The sequence below is a fragment of the Salvelinus sp. IW2-2015 genome, unplaced genomic scaffold, assembly GCF_002910315.2.
Source record: "Salvelinus sp. IW2-2015 unplaced genomic scaffold, ASM291031v2 Un_scaffold1321, whole genome shotgun sequence".
In the NCBI taxonomy this organism is placed as follows: domain Eukaryota; kingdom Metazoa; phylum Chordata; class Actinopteri; order Salmoniformes; family Salmonidae; genus Salvelinus; species Salvelinus sp. IW2-2015.
The window spans coordinates 187474-205526 of record NW_019942840.1 but is presented as its reverse complement, the minus strand read 5'-3'; the positions used below and the strand labels follow the sequence as shown (position 1 = coordinate 205526).

Sequence of the window (18053 nt, the reverse complement as noted above, 5' to 3'; positions counted from 1 at the left end):
TCCGAATTCAGCGGAGGTTCTAGTGGTTTCCTTAAATGCTGGCAGATGTTTTCCCCTCTGCCTCCCTGTCCCAGACTGTGTTTATGTTTGTAGGGTGTCTGGCGGTTTCAGGGGACCCCTCCCTGTCCCGTTTGGTAGACATATTTTAGGCCCCATCTTTCACCCACACAGGCGAGGAAGAGAGGGGAATGGTCTGACGGATGATAAAGGACAGGGGCATTTTCTTTTCAGTTTTTGTTTCTCTCACTCGCTCCTCCCGTTCTGATTTAGAGCCATTCTCTCCTGCGCTCTCCATCTTATTCTGGTTTTCACTTTAACCCCCATCTCTCCTCTCTCTCTCTGACCACCTCAGCTCTCACTAGCCAGACCAACCCCTAACCAGCATGAGCCAAATGGTAAAAAGTGTCACTGGATCAGTTGATAAGCAGCCATTTTATTTATTTTGAGGAGTTTTGCCACCAATTTCCATTACAGAATGCGAGTTACAGTTGTCACTTGGGTTTAACCTGTAACCTATACTTAAGCGGCCAGGTTGACCCAGAATGCAACAGAAAATATGTGGAAAATGGGATCTTGATGACTAAGACCTAGATTAGGACTTCCCTTGTGGAGATGGCACTCCACCTAAACGCAATGAAATAGTTTTTTTGTCCAGGTTCAAATGTATGTTTTGTCCACTGGAGGAAATAATTATATACGGCATTCGAGAAGAACTAACTAGAGTGTGACTTGGCACACGTGACACATTAGGGTTTTAAATACCAAAGACAACACTGGCTACCTTTCAATATGGTTTGCATTCGAATGTTGAATGTGGAGAAATGCATGATGCCATTTCGGCCACACCAGTGGTGTAGACAACCACAAACTGCCCGAGTTAGACATTATTATGACCCTTCAACCACTAAGTAGAGAAAGTGGGTAGATCTGATTTAGAGTGCACTCACCTGTCTAGTCTTGCATACTATTAATGTATAAATATCTATTGCATGACATCTGTTATGAAAACAGTTTCAGGCCCTAGTAATGCTGGGTGCGACTTGATTCATCTTCATTTCATGCAAGACATTTTTGACACAAGCCTGAATAGCACTACTTCATAACCTTGTTCTACGCTACACTTCTGCAGAGCCTGGATAGCACTACTTCATAACCTTGTTCTACGCTACACTTCTGCAGAGCCTGGATAGCACTACTTCATAACCTTATTCTACGCTACACTTCTGCAGAGGCAGTGCACTACACATGTAGAATTATGTCACGATTGTAATCTTTTCATTTCTCGTCCCTTTGCCACGTAAGTGGATTGAGAATACATTGTCTTCTACACCAATGTCCCGGGGGAGAATTGCGTTGGAGAGATGAGGGGGTTGAATGGGGCTAATTAGAAGCCGAGGATGATTAGGTGGCTGTGATCATAAGACATCATCATGGAATCATCCCATGAAGCCATTGACAAAAAATGACTGCATTGATGAATTCTTTATGACAGGGGTAATATATGATAATAACATGCAGCAGAGTCATCTGCTGTACTAGAAAATGTTGAGTTGCTGAAAGAATATTGATCCAGCTTGGTGAAATGGCCTTGAGACCCCGACAGAATATCTCAGCTCACCCTGGCGAACACTTTCATAAGGGAGCGTGTATTCAGCTCCAGCGTGTTTTGGTGTGGACAGTAAGCCTGCCAGATTACAGCAGCAACAGGTAAGCAAACACCTCAAAGCCAGTAGGCCTTCGAGCCAGTGAGAATACATCTGGCTTTCTCAATTTATCTTGCCTTCAATTCCTTGCATCCTCTCTCCCCGACTCCCTCTCAAAATACATTGGAGAAGAAAGTCAGAGGGGAGTGACTTTAAACCTTCTCCTTTAATACGGTTAAAAAGGAACCGAGGAGATAGGGAAAGACGAATTGAGATTGAGCCACTGTCGCTACCGCCCTGGGTTGCCATGTTTGTGAGGCAGTTGTCTGTGGTTGCCATGGTGGAGACACAGCTGTATGATACAGGTAATATGGGCCCAGATGTGGTGCAAAGGAGGGCATCCTCACTTCCTCTGATGCCGTGCCCCGAGACGCTCACATGACAGTACCTCGGGCTAGTCATGTGCTCTGCCTTGCCTTTAAGCAGGACGTGCTTCATTAAGGAGTGGAGGGACGCGCCGGTATCACACACACATACATTGCCTAATCAATTAACCCCTGTGAACTGGGACTAACTCTCCATTCAAATGTGTAGTGTAAATAGTGAATACCCTTATTGTGTGGATGTTGTTAAGTCTGAACCATAACATTTAGTAATTTAGCAGATGCTCTTATCCAGCGCAACTTACAGGAGCAATTAGGGTTAAACTGTAAGAAACAAAATGGTTGAGTAGTACCTGCTTGTTGTCTAAATATTGTTTGTCTCACAAACGCCACATAATCGGTTTAGAATGAACAGGCTATCCATTTAATATATTGATTTTATTTTTAATTTTTTTACTCCCTTTTTTCTCCCCAATTTCATGATATTCCATTGGTAGTTACAGTCTTGTACGATTGCTGCAACTCTCCTACGGGCTCTGTTTAGGTGAAGGTCAAGAGCCATGCGTCCTCCGAAACACGACCCTGCCAAGCCGCACTGCTTCTTGACACACTGCTCGCTTAACCCGGAAGCCAGCCGCACCAATGAGTCGGAGGAAACACCGTACAACTGGCGACCGTGTCAGCTTGCAGGCGCCCGGCTCGCCAGAGCCCTGCTGCACCACTTGGGAGGCCCTAGGGTATCCATTTAATCTGTAACATAGGTTGCGTTCTGAATGGCACCCTATTCCAGTAATGCACTATGTAGGGGACAGGGTACCATTTGGGACAGAGCCACATATAGTCAGAAGACATAGGCTACAACATCAACACAAGGATGTGAATGTTACTCTATTTTAAGTAGGTGTTGGAAGCATTTTATAGCAGTTAGTCATTTTTGCCAAGTCCTCTAGCCAGAGGTATGTTCAAGAAGCAAAACGATGCACAGAGTTTTGGGCAACAGTCTTGGGCAAAGGGGTGAAATTAGTGAAGTAGCTTGCTGTGGCAACATACCAATGCAATGACCGTCTGCCATATTGGGGCATCCCAATGCTTCGCTTGTTGAAAGTTAGTTTTAAACAGAGTGAAAGTGAATTGAGGGTTATTCAGTGAAAGTAAAAACAAGTGAATATGAAATGAGCAGATAAAGGGCCTTAGGATATGAGTGCAGTCAGATTTCATTACTAGATAGATTAGATAGTGATTGAATGTCTCAAAGAATCAAATAGCAGGTCATGCACTATGATTCTTCAGAGCAGTTAAAGATGCAGCCATATCATTACCGGAAGCAAATATCAGCCTATGGTGCAGATCAGGTTAAGCAATCAACCCCCACCACCCTGCCCTACTCATTCATCCGTATAGATCAGTGTTTTTCTCAGCCAGCTAAAAATTACAATAATACAATTGGTGGCGAATGTGGTGTTTACTTCTGCCAAATTCATCAACAAGGTACCTTATTGATTCAAATCTATTTTTAATGGGACAATCATTTGCTTCCCCTATATGAACTCATCGTTTGTTGACAAGAGGTTTTTACAGTATAGTGTATATAGTGTCAAAATGGTTGAAAAGTCAACCGTTTTACTCACTTGTAAGTCAACCCGTCGCCTTTAGAGCATAGCTCTTCTGCCGTTTGACCATCAGCGACAACAGACTGTTGTTGAGCAGATCTGCGATTCAAAACGTGTTGGCCATCATTACAAAGCGCCGCCCGCATCTCGTCCATYATCGCCTGCGCTTAGGTTTGGACAGYTCGAGAGCGTACTTGCACAATACGGTTCTATTTGGCATTTGTATTGTGGTTGAACTGAACTTACTTGTAGGTGAGGCCGTCTCCAACGGAGAAAAGCTGTTGTGCGGAGAGTCCATCTTCTGGGACATAGCCCGTACCACCACTGATCAGGAAATCAGCCATGCTGTCAAATGAAAAGGATGACAAKCAGGCATTAGAKTGTAGCCATCGTTYCAAGTGTAACATTCAATGYATTTTCAMATATAATTAGCCATCAATAGATGAAGGGTTAAAAGGTGACGACGCTTTGCGTCTGTGAATGACTATTAGTGCTGAGTGATTAACCCAAAACGCAGTGTTTTTTTTAAACAAGGCATTTCGTTCAGGTTTTTTCTGTGATATCAATGCGCTTATTGCGCAGTTTCTCTAGAGACAAATGWTATCAAGCCCGAACTGTTCGATGTAGTAGGGAGTTGTAGTTTCCAAAAGGCCAATATTCTACATAGTTTCGCATGGAAAACGTGGTATTTACCTATAATGACCATAATCCATTGCATGCCTACTTGTCCATCTGTGTTTCTTTTAGCTTGCTACATTAAAGAGACAAGAATGCTCGTTTGAAAGGAGAGCAGTTGCTTCACGAGGTACACTACACAACCAAAAGTATGTGGACACCTGCTCGTCGAACATCTCATTCCAAAATTATGGGCATTTATACGGACACATTGCTGCTACAACAGCCTCCACTCATGAAAAACAGCCCCAGACAATTATGCATCCTCCACCAAACTTAACAGTTGGCACTATACATTCAGACAGGTAGCGTTCTACTGGCATCCGCCAAACCCAGATTCGTCCATCGGACTGCCAGATGGTGAAGCATGATTCATCATTCCAGAGTCCAATGGCAGCGAGCTTAACACCACTCCAGCCAACGCTTGGCATTGTGCATGGTGATTGTAGGCTTATGTGTGGCTACTCGGCCATGGAAACCCATTTCATGAAGCTCCCGACGAACCGTTCTTGTGCTGACGTTGCTTCCATAGACAGTTTGGAACTTGGTAGTGAGTGTTGCAACCGAGGACAGAATTTTTACACACTATGCGCTTCAGCACTCCTGCTTTGTGTTCTTGTATGGTCTACCACTTAGTGGCTGATCCGTTTCTGCCCCCAGACGTTTCCACTTCACAATAACAGCACTTACAGTTGACCAGGGCAGCTCTAGCAAGGCAGAAATTTAACTACCTTATTGGAAAGGTGGCATCCTATGGAGGTGAAACGTTGAAAGTCACCGAGATCTTCAGTAAGGCCATTCTACTGCCAATGTTTGTCTATTGAGATTGCATGGCTGTGTGCTCGATTTTATACACCTCTCAACAACGGGTGTGACTAAAATAGCTGAATCCACTCATTTGAAGGTGTGTCCACATACACAAAAGTATCTCTACCTGAAATTGATAGTTGGTATTCAGCAGTCAAAAAAGTATGCCCTGTTTACATTGAAGAAATACTGAAATTGTGATTTTGTCAGACAGCAGCTCTATAGAGGTGAGATGACTTGACATGCAATAGTCATCAAATAAAACAAACGTAATATACCAAACTGAAATATTGTATTGAAGTAAAATAATGTGAATAAATTGTTAATTGATAAGCAGTAATGACAGTCACTACCATCATGAACATTTTATTCACCGTTTCATTATGTGTTGTTATTATCGAACCCGAAATCATGACTTTTTTAAATAGTTAAACTGAAACCTAACCGACCTCACAAGCACAGATCGCTGCGCACTAACGACTATGCGTTTTCAAAATGTAGATGACCCACTAACATCTAAGAAACCTTTCTATTAGAGGGGGCATACTGGCAAAATATAGCCTCACGAAATTAACCCTTTCATGCACTGTTGTGTAAATATCCATGCCAAAAATAGCAGCAGCACTAATGTTAGCTACATGTTTAAATAAAACACGTTGCTTTACATTTTTTCATGTTTGATATACATTTTTTTTTTTTACAATTTACTGGATAAACACCAGGAAAATAGAGCACACTAATGTTATCTTTATTGCTTGCGGTGGCTGTCCATGCAAACAAAACAGCCATCAAGCGACACTATGAGCTAATAAGTCATGTTAAACAATGATCTGTCCAGCAAAAACGTTTCCTTCAAGCACATATTTATTCACACTACCTACACAGTGTTCTGGATAGCTGCTGAAAGGGAACCGTGAGCAATGCCTAGCTACAGTAGTTCGCTAGCACTTACTAGCACGTTAACTGGCTACTGTACTGCTGAGTACCTAACAATGGTTACAATGCCTTGAGCACAAAATACATGCGGGGAGAATAAAACATGTCTATATTAACGATTAATGACGAATCTAGCCAACTGTCCGCAGCCTAAGTATTTATAGATTTCCAGCAATCATGTCTTTAACATATCGTTTGCAATGTATTTTATCACCAAAGCTGCACTATAAATTAGCCATCTAATTTATTGCCACGCAAGTCAAAATGATCAGAGTGCGTGCGTTATTCAGCAGGAGCATGTGTCAGCTAGCGGTAGCCAGCTAGCAAGCTAACTAACATGTTTCAACTCATTACTGAAGATGATCTGTATTCTATGCAATTAGCCACCTCACCACGTTCTTAGTCTTACTTACAGTTACCTAATGTTAGTTACGTTAAGAAAATGTGAAACAAAAAATCAATTCCAGACCGTTTTCTACCTCTTGAAGCAGACCACGTTGAAGGTGTAAGGAAATGCGAACTTTCCAGCTGTAGCTAGCTAGCAAGTCCAAAATGAATGCGGAAGCAAAGTGTGCTTTCTCTACTATGGAGGGAACCAAGCCACAATTAATTCCCCTACTACAAACTCAAGTGATGATGGGAGGCTGGTCCAAATTTGATTGCCTGTCGCTGCTACAGTGTATCGGCGTTATGAGGAATAATATTTTCGCAGAAGCGTCGAAAATGGATGCGTCACATCCCCTCTCCTCCCACGTGGGGCGCTCATTGAATTCGAAAACACGAGGGTAAAAATCTCAACTCAATCACAGACTTTGCAGGTTAGTGAGATTATGTCCTTGTAATTTATGTAATATACCTAATATCTGCACTGCAGAGTGCAGACCATACATATTTTGGAGGAGAAAATCATGCATTTAGGCTACAGGGAAATTGGCACTRTAGTCTGGCAGTGCCAATGTCCATATATTATCATTGTATAACCCACATATAACCACACAAACAGCAGGCCCTCCTACCATCCGTTTTTTGTAATATTAGGCCTTGGKYTTCTATTATCAGRATCAATCAAGAATCTTAAATCATTAAAATGTGTAGAAATCAACTTTTATAATGCTTATCTACTTATCAATCTAAAGTGACTTTTGTATTTTGACAAAACCCACAAATCAACTATTCTCAGATGGTTCAGTGAGGTGCAACGTTTGGGGGTATTAACTGAACAGCACCACTGTCAGATTTACAAGTCACATGCAACCAGTTACTAGTAACCAATTATACGGATGACAGTGGCATTTTCTAGTCTAGATTGATCTCAACTGACCAGTAGAGCCAGCCAGGCTACATACCTCCTTAAATAGCCTAGATCACATTTTACACATTTACAGTAGATGAGGCTACACATTGATGGAATTTACCCTCATTTTCTCCTTCTTATCTTATATATCATGGCGTATGACTTTCACTTTCAAATACAGGACAGACTGTTTAAAACAGAAAGAGAGAATGGCCCCCTCCTTTATCATCTGTCGAGACCATTCAGATGATAAAAGCACAAAAGCCAATAGACCATTGGCATTCAAGCTGACGGATTTGGGAGAATCAGACTGAATTATTTAGGCTTGGCCTATTGTGCTGTATGTTGACCTGTGAATCCACAAGCATTGCGTACCGAACAGTTCCACACTCTCCCATGTCTGTGATGGTTCAGGGTTGGGAAGAGGAGCACACACACACACGTACACAGACATACACAGACAGATGAAGTAGACCTCCCTCACAAGCACACACTTTTGTAAAAGGAGGACGGCCAGCTCACTGCTGTCAATACCATCAGTGGCTGACGGTCGTCACTGACAGACAATTGCAACCTACCATCACGCAAGCAATGTCGCAATAAAGCGAGTTTTGTTCTTCCTTCTCACCATTGTTTCCTGGGGAATTCTAACCCATGCACTCTTGATCCTGTGCATGAAATGGAGTGGGACTGCTGTAGCTGTGTTCACTCAACCAACACACAGATATTCAGAGCAAATAAAACCAAATGCATTTGTAATGGTGACTAGTGATCCACCCTGCATTAAAACAGAATTCGCCCCAAGTACATTTATCATGGGGATGTATATTGTCCCTTGGCCTACTCCCTGTGTGGCACTATACCAGGACTGTCTCTTATACACATCTGTCCCTTGGCCTACTCCCTGTGTGGCACTATACCAGGAGCCCCTCCTCCAGTACTAAGCAAAGCACAGAGGGCCTTCCCAGCCTTGACAAGTACCAAGGTGATCTGGCGGGTACTGTGTCTGTGYGTGAGTTCATTGCTTTAAATGTGGGTCACCCACAATATGGGTCAGAGATTCCTTTATGCACACCCGGTGGCTATTTCAAGCATTGATTCAAACCTGATCCCATTAAGCTCTCCACCTGCTGCCCTAGCTGCAAGGCATAAGGGGGACCTGCCACTCCGAAAATAGCCTTGAGGCAGTTTCTGTTGTTTTGGCATCAGAGTACGCCACTGAATCATAGGTTTTCAATGTGTTTAGGGGCCGCCCTCAGAATGACTCGCCATAAACCACATAAGACACAGGCGTCCTAGAGCTTCTTTACGGGCTAACAAGGAGATTTAACTTCAAGGTTATTTACAAGCCAGGCTAAACACAGGGCTATGTGGCAGTGTAAACTGATACTACTCAATGGGCTGTATTTACATATTGTAACCATGGTGAAAGCAGAGTAATGAAAAGTAGTCAGAAGAAGTGGGAGGAACTAATGCTACAGCTTGAATGCTCACTAGTCAAATATACACTGAGTGTACAACAAATTAGAAACACCTGCTCTCTCCATGACATAGACTGACCAGGTGAATCCAGGTTAAAGCTATGAYCCCTTATTGATGTCACYTRTTAMATCCACTTCAATCARTGTAGWTGAAKGGGARGAGACAGGTTAAAGAAGGATTTCTAAGCATTGAGACATTGATTGTGTKTGTGTGCCAYTCAGAGGGTGAATGGGCAAGACWAAATATTTAAGTACCTTTGAACAGGGTATGCTRGTAGGTGCGAGGCCACCGGTTTGAGTGTCTCAAGAAGTGCAMCGCTGCTGGGTTTTTCATGCTCAACAKTTTCCCGTGTGTATCAAGAATGGTCCACCACACAAAGGACATCCAACCAACTTGACTGTGGGAAGCATTGGGGTCAACATGGGCCAGCGTCCCTTTGGAACGCTTTCGACACCTTGTCCATGCCCCRACGAATTGAGRCTGTTCTGAGGGCAAAAYGGGGTGCAACTCACAGGAGGGTGCTGAGGGCAGGACAGCTCATAATAATGGCTGGAAGGGAGTAAATGGAATGGCATTAAACACATTAAAACCAYGTGTTTGATATATTTGATACCATTGGCTCAAGCCAATACCATGAGCCCGTCCTCCCCAATTAGGTGCCACCAACCCCCTGTGGTCAACTCCAACTCAGGTTGGATTTCAACATGAGTCAGCTCCAGAGTTGCTACACAAGTAAACTATTCTACATTTCAGCAAGTATCTAAAAATCTTCTTTGCCTGGCCCTTCACTAATATGTTGTTATTTTCAAATGGATGGCAATTTATTTCACTAAGTAATACTCTAGTACAGCTTTAACCATAATCTTGCTTTGCCCGACTCACCTCTCGGGGCCAAAGCCAGCCTGGATGCGGGTGGCRCTGTATCGCTGTGCGGCCGTCTCATGCCCGTGCCCGTGCCCATGCCCATGCCCATGGGGGCTGAGGGGGAAGAGGTGCTCCGCGTCTTGTTGTGAGGGGTTGGAGCTGGGACGSGGTAGCTCTGTGTCCCCTACGATCCTCCGGTAGTCCATCTGGTGGCTGTCCCGCTCTCCATCCACCCCAAAGTGTTCGTAGCCGTACCCTTCCATGTTGGGTCCAATTGCCAAGCTCTCTTGCTCCAGTCTCTCACTSTGGTCGGTGACCTCACCGTCGCCCTCTGACCCTTCTGTCGGTGACGTCCCTCAAGTGGACTCAAGTCACGTAGGGACTAGGTGTCCCTGAACCGGCCTACCAGCTCAAAACAATTCCCACAGAACAGAAAGAATTAGAACGATCTCAGCCAACCAACCAGACGAGTCAAAGGAGCTGAGGACCTGGGTTTGAAAAACAGAGCTACTTGTGAGAGACACAACACGTTCTCTGGTTCAACACATTCTTATCTTGGTCTCACAGCTCCAGTGTTGTCTTTACCGTCAACCTTGTTGTCGAATCCCAGGTCAGATACAAAAATACTCAGAGAGAGAGAGAGAGAGAGAGACAGAAGTAAGATAGTTATGTCCCTCCCTCCCTCCCCCGTCTCTGCGCAGGGTGCACCTGCTAACCAACCCACAGTGTCCGCTAGGCGTGTCAGGAGAGGGTGTCACCGTGGTAATGCTCCTGCCGAGATGGCGTCGTCGTGGAAATGATGCCGGAGAGGCTTGTCGTCGTGGAGTCGTTGCCGTCCCAACGTTCCCCTTGCCCCTGTGAGAGAACTAATACTCACTGACCTGAAGGGAGATTGTGGTGGGAATGGGAGGAGTGAGATGGCAGAGAGAAAGGGCCTAGACTAATAGAGGGAGGGAGAGGTGGATAGAAAGAAAAAAAGAGAATGCCTGCAGGGATAGAGGAGAAGCAGAATGGGATACTCAGTGTGTTTTTGTCCAGTCGAGTGCTGCTCTATGAATCTCTCTCTGCGTACAGCTTAACCCTGTTTTCTGTCAGTGGCAGACGTCGCTTTCACAAAGAGGATTGGGGAATTAGAATACAGTGGGCAGGAGATACATGCAGGAGGCAGAGAGGGCACTTAAACACACTCCAAACAGACTAGCACTGTCGCCAATGTGCGTGTGTGTCTGTGTGCGTGTGTGTCTCTGTGTGTGTGTGTGGCCGTGGGACAAACCCACAGTAATATACAATAATTCCACAAACTGCTTGAGATAGTGCCAAAGTATGGCCCTGAGGAGGATGCCTGGCTTGCCTTGGACACAGACCGGTTCAGGGACATACAAACAGTGCTCACACTGCACCACAGGAGAGAGTATAGCTAACACAAGGGTGACAGCTTCTTACATAGCCCCTGAAATAGGCCTCAAATGTTCAGTACAATCTACAGTATATGCACAGTACAAACCATTCTGCTCCCAAAAACTGTGTGTGGATGTACCTTTAAATACGACAGTTTGAGGTCTGTACTCTTAACATCTTCCCGACGGTGTTTTACAACTTACAGAATATAATGTTAAAGGCTCAGTTGACTGGAGCATGGAGCTAGCTATAGCAACAACCAAAGTAGTGGGTTCAATTCCGGCATGGGCCCCACATAGTGAATACTGTATAGTAGGCATATACAGTGCATTCAGAATGTATTCAGACCCCTTTACTTTTCCCACATTTTGTTACGTTACAGTCTTATTTTAAAATGGATTCACATGGTTTTCCTCTCATCAATCTACACACAATAACCCGTAATTGCAAAGCAAAAACAGCATTTTAGAAATGTTTGCTAATAAAAATGTAATTATCACATTTACATAAGTATTCAGATCCTTTACACAGTACTTTGTTGAAGCAACCTCCCTCGAGTCTTCTTGGGTATGACGCTACAAGCTTGGCACACCTGTATTTAGGGAGTTTCTCCCATTCTTCTCTGCAGATCCTCTCAAGATCTGTCAGGTTGGATGGAGAGTGTCGCTGCACAGCTTTTTTCAGGTCTCTCCAAAGATGTTACATCGGGTTCAAGTCCGGGCTCTGGCTGGGCCACTCAAGGACATTCAGAGACTTGTCCCGAAGCCACTCCTGCGTTGTCTTGGCTATGTGCTTAGGGTCGTTGTCCTGTTGGAAGGTAAACCTTCGCCCCAGTCTGAGGTCCTAAGCGGTCTGGAGCAGGTTTTCATCAAGGATCTCTCTGTACTTTGCGTTCATTTTTCCCTCGATCCTGACTAGTCACCCAGTCCCTCCCGCTAAAAAACATCTGCACATCAGACCAGAGAATCTTGTTTCTCATGGTCTGAGAGTCTTTAGGTGCCTTTTTGTAAACTGCCTTTTACTGAGGAGTGGCTTCCGTCTGGCCACTCTACCATAAAGGCCTGATTGGTGGAGTGCTGCAGAGATGGTTGTCTTTCTGGAAGGTTCTCCTATCTCCACAGAGGAACTCTGGAGCTCTGTCAGAGTGACCATCGGGTTCTTGGTCACCTCCCTGACAAAGGCCCTTCTCCCCCAATTGGTCAGTTTGGCCAGGTGACCAGCTCTAGGAAGAGTCTTGGTGGTTCCAAACTTCTTCCATTTAAGAATGACGGAGGCCACTGTGTTCTTGGGGACCTCCAATGCTGCAGACATTTTTTGGTACCCTTCCCCAGATCTGTGCCTTGACACAATCCTGTCTCGGAGCTCTGCGGACAATTCCTTCGATTTCATGGCTTGGTATTTGCTCTGACATGCACTGTCAACTGTGAGACCTTATMTAGACAGGTGTGTGCCTTTCCAAATCATGTCCAATCAATTTAATTKACCACAGGTGGACTCCAATCAAGTTGTAGAAACATCTCAAGGATTATCAATGGAAAAAAGATGCACCTGAGCTCAATATCGAGTCTTATAGCAAAGGGTCTGAATACTTATGTAAATAAAGTACTTCTGTTTTTTATTCTTTATAAATTTACAAACATTTMTAAAAACCTGTTTTCGCTTTGTCATTATGGGGTATTGTGTGTAGATTGATAAGAGGGGAAATGATTTAATCCATTTTAGAATAAGGCTGTAACGTAACAAAATGTGGAAAAATTCTAGGGGTCTTAATACTTTCTGAATGCACTGTATATGTCGACAGAAAGTTGCAATGGGGAAAACATCTCTTAAATGTGCTCTTCTCTTCATTTTTTAAAAACAATGTCAGAGAAAGAGGCTGAGAAAGAGAAAGGGAACGAAATAGGTACCACCTAGAAAGAGGTATCTCCCCATCACCCCTTTCTCCCACTCGAGACCTGGTGTCTGAAAGGGATCAGGAACAGGTGACTGAGTGTTTGTGACAGTTGTTCAGACTCGAGGACGGAAAATCCTCTTATGCTGCCCGTGGAGAGCATAGCAACGCCCCATCCTTGTCCGTGCAGTCAACCCCCCAGTCAACCACTCCATGGAACCCTCTTTTCACAGCTAGGGTAACACTGGAGCCGAAGCCTAACGTGAGATCAGCACGCTTGTTACTCTAAACTTTHGTGGAAATCACACACTGCTATCCATGTGATATGTGTGTCAATTCAAGTTCCGTTGTGCCCCTCTGTGTTGTTTACCTCGAAAGCATATATACAAATACACCACACCACACACACACACACACACACACACACACAACACACACACACACACACACACACACACACACACACACACACACACACACACACACACACACACACACACAACACAATGGCATATGGAGTTGGGTCACTTAGTCCATTATTTGTACTCTGTGACCCTTCCGCTCATGTGTGTGTGACCCCCTCCCCACGCATTCACTGTATTACCATAATGATAATGGGTCTCGTGTGCAGTATGTGGCAAGGTGGTGTTGGCCGTACCCCTTTCCTGCAGTCAGTGATCAAAAGTGCCCTCTTTGGTCTCATGGGTGGAATGTTATTAATAATAATGAATTATTATTATTTTATTTTTTTTACAACAAAAATCCAGTGTTTTCTATGTCAAACAGTTTTGTTATATTTCAGTCTCCTGTGATTGTAACGTAGACGCTGGCAGTCGAGAAGCAGGTGCAGGTGGTAAGTTTAATATAACAAACATGGAACGATACAACACAGGAGTAGCATCTTGATATGAAACACAAGCAATACTGCCTGGGGAAAGAACCTAATGTAGTGCCAGATAAAGGGGAGGTAATAAATGAGGTAATGGAGTCCAGGTGTGCCTCATGATGAAGCGCAGGTGTGCGTAATGATGGTTGCCAGGACCGGTGGTTAGTACACCGGGACTCCACACCAACCTTTGGGGACCACCCTTGAGGAGAGAGGAGAGAGGAGCGGCGATGGAGCTAAAGCTCCTGAAGAAATGGCGTTAGAAGTTGACAAACCCCAAAAATGTTTATGTAACCCGTTTATGGTGGTTGGGACTGGCCATAACCTGACTGCATCTACCTTCTTGACGTCCATCTTCACTCCTTGCGGGCTGATTTGGTAGTCTAGGAAGGAGACAGCCTCCTGATGAAACTGGTACTTCTCAGCCTTGACAAACAGTTGGTTAGCCAGGAGGCGTTCCAGGACTACTCGGACGTGAGMGATGTGATCCTCCAAGGTAGCCAGGATGTCGTCGATATACACAACCACCTGGCTTCCGAGCATATCCCGGAACACATCATTGATGAATGCCTGGAACACTGACAGAGCATTGGCTAAGCCAAATGGTATCACCAAGTACTCGTAGTGACCAGACATCGTGCTAAAAGCTGTCTTCCATTCATCCCTCTCCCGGATGCGGATAAGATTGTATGCACTCCGCAGGTTCAATTTGGTAAAGAACCGGGCCACGTGGAGCTGTACAATGGCACCAACGGGAGAGGGTAACGGTACTTGGTGGTGATGTCATTGAGTCCTCTTGTAATCAATACACGGGCGTAACCCTCCATCCTTCTTGGCCATGAAGAAGAAGCCTGCAGAAGGGGATGTGTGGATGAAACTTTGTTGGAGCGCCTCATKGATGTTCTCCTCCATGGCCTTGGTTTCAACCACCGACAGAGGGTAGATGTGTCTGGGTGGGGGCGCAGAGCCTGCAAGCAGGTCAATGGCAAAGTCCCAGGGGCGATGAGGAGGGAGACAGGTGGCGCAGGTTTTGGAAAATACCTTCCCCAGGTCCTGGTATACCTTCGGGATGTTGGGCTGAAGGGCAACCACAGGACTCTCAACCGACGTGGAAYCAAAGGGGATGGGAATGCAGGCCCTTCGGCATTCGGGTGCCCAGTCCATGATTTTCATCCCCGACCATCAGATGGTGGGGTTATGGCTTTGAAGCCAAGGGAGGCCGAGGATGATCTTGTGAGCTGGTGCACTGGTGATGAAGGGAATGWTCTCCTGACGGATGGACCACRGTGAGGGTGAGTSGGTCGGTGATGGGTGTGATGGTCCCGGGACCTAATGGACGATTATCGAGGGCTTGAACATGGAAAGGAGAGGAGAGCAGGTATGAGGTGATGTTAAGAGAGGAGGCAAGAGTCTGGTCAGTAAAGTTCCGGAATCCACTAATGCTGTAGAAACAGACGCTGGGAGTCGAGAAGCAGGTGGTAAGTTTAATATAACAAAGAACGATACAACACAGGAATAGTGTATTGACATGAAACACAGAAACAATACTGCCTGGGGAGAGAACCTAATGTAGTGCCAGATAAAGGGGAGGTAATAAGTGAGGTAATGGAGTCCAGGTGTGCCTCATGATGAAGCGCAGGTGCACGTAATGATGGTTGCCAGGACCGGTAGTTAGTAAACCAGCGACGTCGAACACCAGAGGGGATTAGCGGGAATAGACGTGACGGTGATGTAAATAAAGTGTAATACTGGGATGCAAACTCAAAATGTCAACTCTATATCTGACATGGTACATGGTACAGGTGTCTTCTTTTTCTTAAGCCCATAACCATGTGTGCGAGGTGTATACTTTGGTTTCAAAGTGTGTGTCACTGTGTGCAACCCTAATTTAGCCCACTGCAGTAAAAGGTTATTAACCTTCTGTCTTATGTAACCACACCAAACGTAACATATCATACAATTTGAGTGCCCCGGATTTACATTTACTGTTACGTCCACTCTAACACTGAGTATACAAAACATTAAGAACAACCTTCCTATATTGAGTTGCACCATCCCTTTTGTCCTCAGAACAGACTCAATTCATCGAGGCAGGACTCTACAAGGTGTGGAAAGCGTTCCACAGGGATGCTGGCCATGTTGACTCCAATGCTTCCCACAGTTGTGTCAAGTTGGTGGAGTCCTTTGGGTGTGGACCATTCTTGATCCACAAGGAAACTGTTGAGTGTGAAAAAGCAGGATTGCAGTTCTTGACACAAACCGGTGCACCTGGCACCTACTACCATACCCGTTCAAAGGCACTTAAATTTTTGTTTGCCCTTCAACCTCTGAATGGCACACATACACAATCATGTCTCAATTTTTCAAGCTTAATTTATTTGACCTGTCTTCTCCCTTCATCTACACTGATTGAGTAGTATAGTGACATCAAAGGGATCATAGCTTTACTGATTCACCTGTCAGTCTATGTCATGAAAGACGGTGTTCTTAATGTTTTGTATACTCATATGAGACAGTCTTTGTGTGGACACTCATGAGAGACAGAACATGAGCAGTGTTGTGAGTGTGTTGTGTGTGTGTGTGTGGTGGTGTGTGTGTGTGTGTGTGTGTGGTGTGTGTGTGTGTGTGTGTGTGTGTGGGTGTTGTGGTGTGTGTGTGTGTGTGTGTGTGTGGGTTGTGGTGTGTGCTGAGGACATCCTCCATTCAATGACCTGAATATAGAGTCCCCCTGCCTAACTCATGTCACATTTAGCCACTTTGATAGAACAGTGCTCTCTTTTCACAGAATACTCCCTAGGCTACTTTACACTAGGCTACTTTGCCAAATTCACTTTATTCTTTTTTATTCTAGACATAATCCTATCTGTTGGCATTCACATCTTTCAAAGCCTAAGTTACATATGCATGCAATGCAAGATGCAAAACAACGTTGCGAAAAGTACGCAGATGTGCAGCCCTGCAATTTTAAACTCAATGCAAGTACTGGTACGCTGGATCGCCATTAGACGCAAACATTTTGTCCAAACATTCACTGCTTGATCCTCATGTTTTCCGGCTTTGACCATGAATAGTCTAATGTAGGGCATTGAATATGGSCCACCATCTTGTGGCCATCAGCTCTCAACCAGAGGAGGCTGGTGGGAGGAGATATAGGAGGATGGGCTCATTGTAATGGCTGGAATAGAATAAATGGAACAGTATCAAAAACATCAAATATATGAAAAACCACGTTTGACTCTATTCCATTTATTCCATTCCAGCCCGTTCCTCCCACCAACCTCCCCTGCAATATAGCCTCGTTGAATACAGTATTTAAAATGTGTTGTTGGCGATTTTATTTTTCGTTGAGTTACTGCTTTAATGTATATTGTGTCACAGTGGGTTATTTTGTACCGCACAGCCATTAGGTTGTCATCGTTTTACCCGCAATGCGCATCTATATTTCCCTGCTGGCATTAGCTGGAACAGAAATATAGTAATCTGAGTGAAATGACTTTGACACCCCTGTGCCAGTATTCATGAAGAGTCTCAGAGTTGGAGTGCGGATCTAGGAGCAGGTCCTCTACCCCTGTCCCTGATCATYTGATCCATTGTGATCTGAAAGACAAAAGTGATACYTGATCCTCATTCCTACTCTGAGGCATTGTTAAATACACCTCTCTCATTCAGAAGGGTTCAATGCAGAAGACACACTTCGGTTGAATGTGTTCAGTTGTACAGCTGACTAGGTATTCCCCTTTCCCTAATACACTGAGACGCTTATAAAACGGGCCCAGGTTGCTGCCCTGGTGTTCTACTGTTAATCATCGCYATCTAGTGGTCATGGACTTTTAATGCAATATCCACTGTGATTTCCTCCATACATTCCTTCTGAGGACAAGCTACTAATCATTTGTCTGGGCATTCCCTAGTCAAATCAAATCAAATTTTATTTGTTACTTGCGCCCCGAATACAACAGGTGTAGACCTTACAGTGAAATGCTTACTTACGAGCCCCTAACCAACAATGCAGTTTAAAGAAAAAAATATGAATAAGAATAAGAAATAATTTAATTAACAAGTAATTAAAGAGCAGCAGTAAAATAACAATAGCGAGACTATATACAGGGGGGTACCTGTACAGAGTCAATGTGCGGGGGCACCGGTTAGTTGAGGTAATATGTACATGTAGGTAGATTTATTAA

General features: G+C 44.5%; 1 pseudogene; it reads right to left on the bottom strand.

Annotated features, from left to right (window-relative positions):
• Positions 1-10287, bottom strand: part of LOC112070421 (inosine-5'-monophosphate dehydrogenase 1b-like) — a 24041-nt pseudogene extending 13754 nt beyond the window's left edge.
• Positions 10288-18053: the final 7766 nt, after the last annotated feature.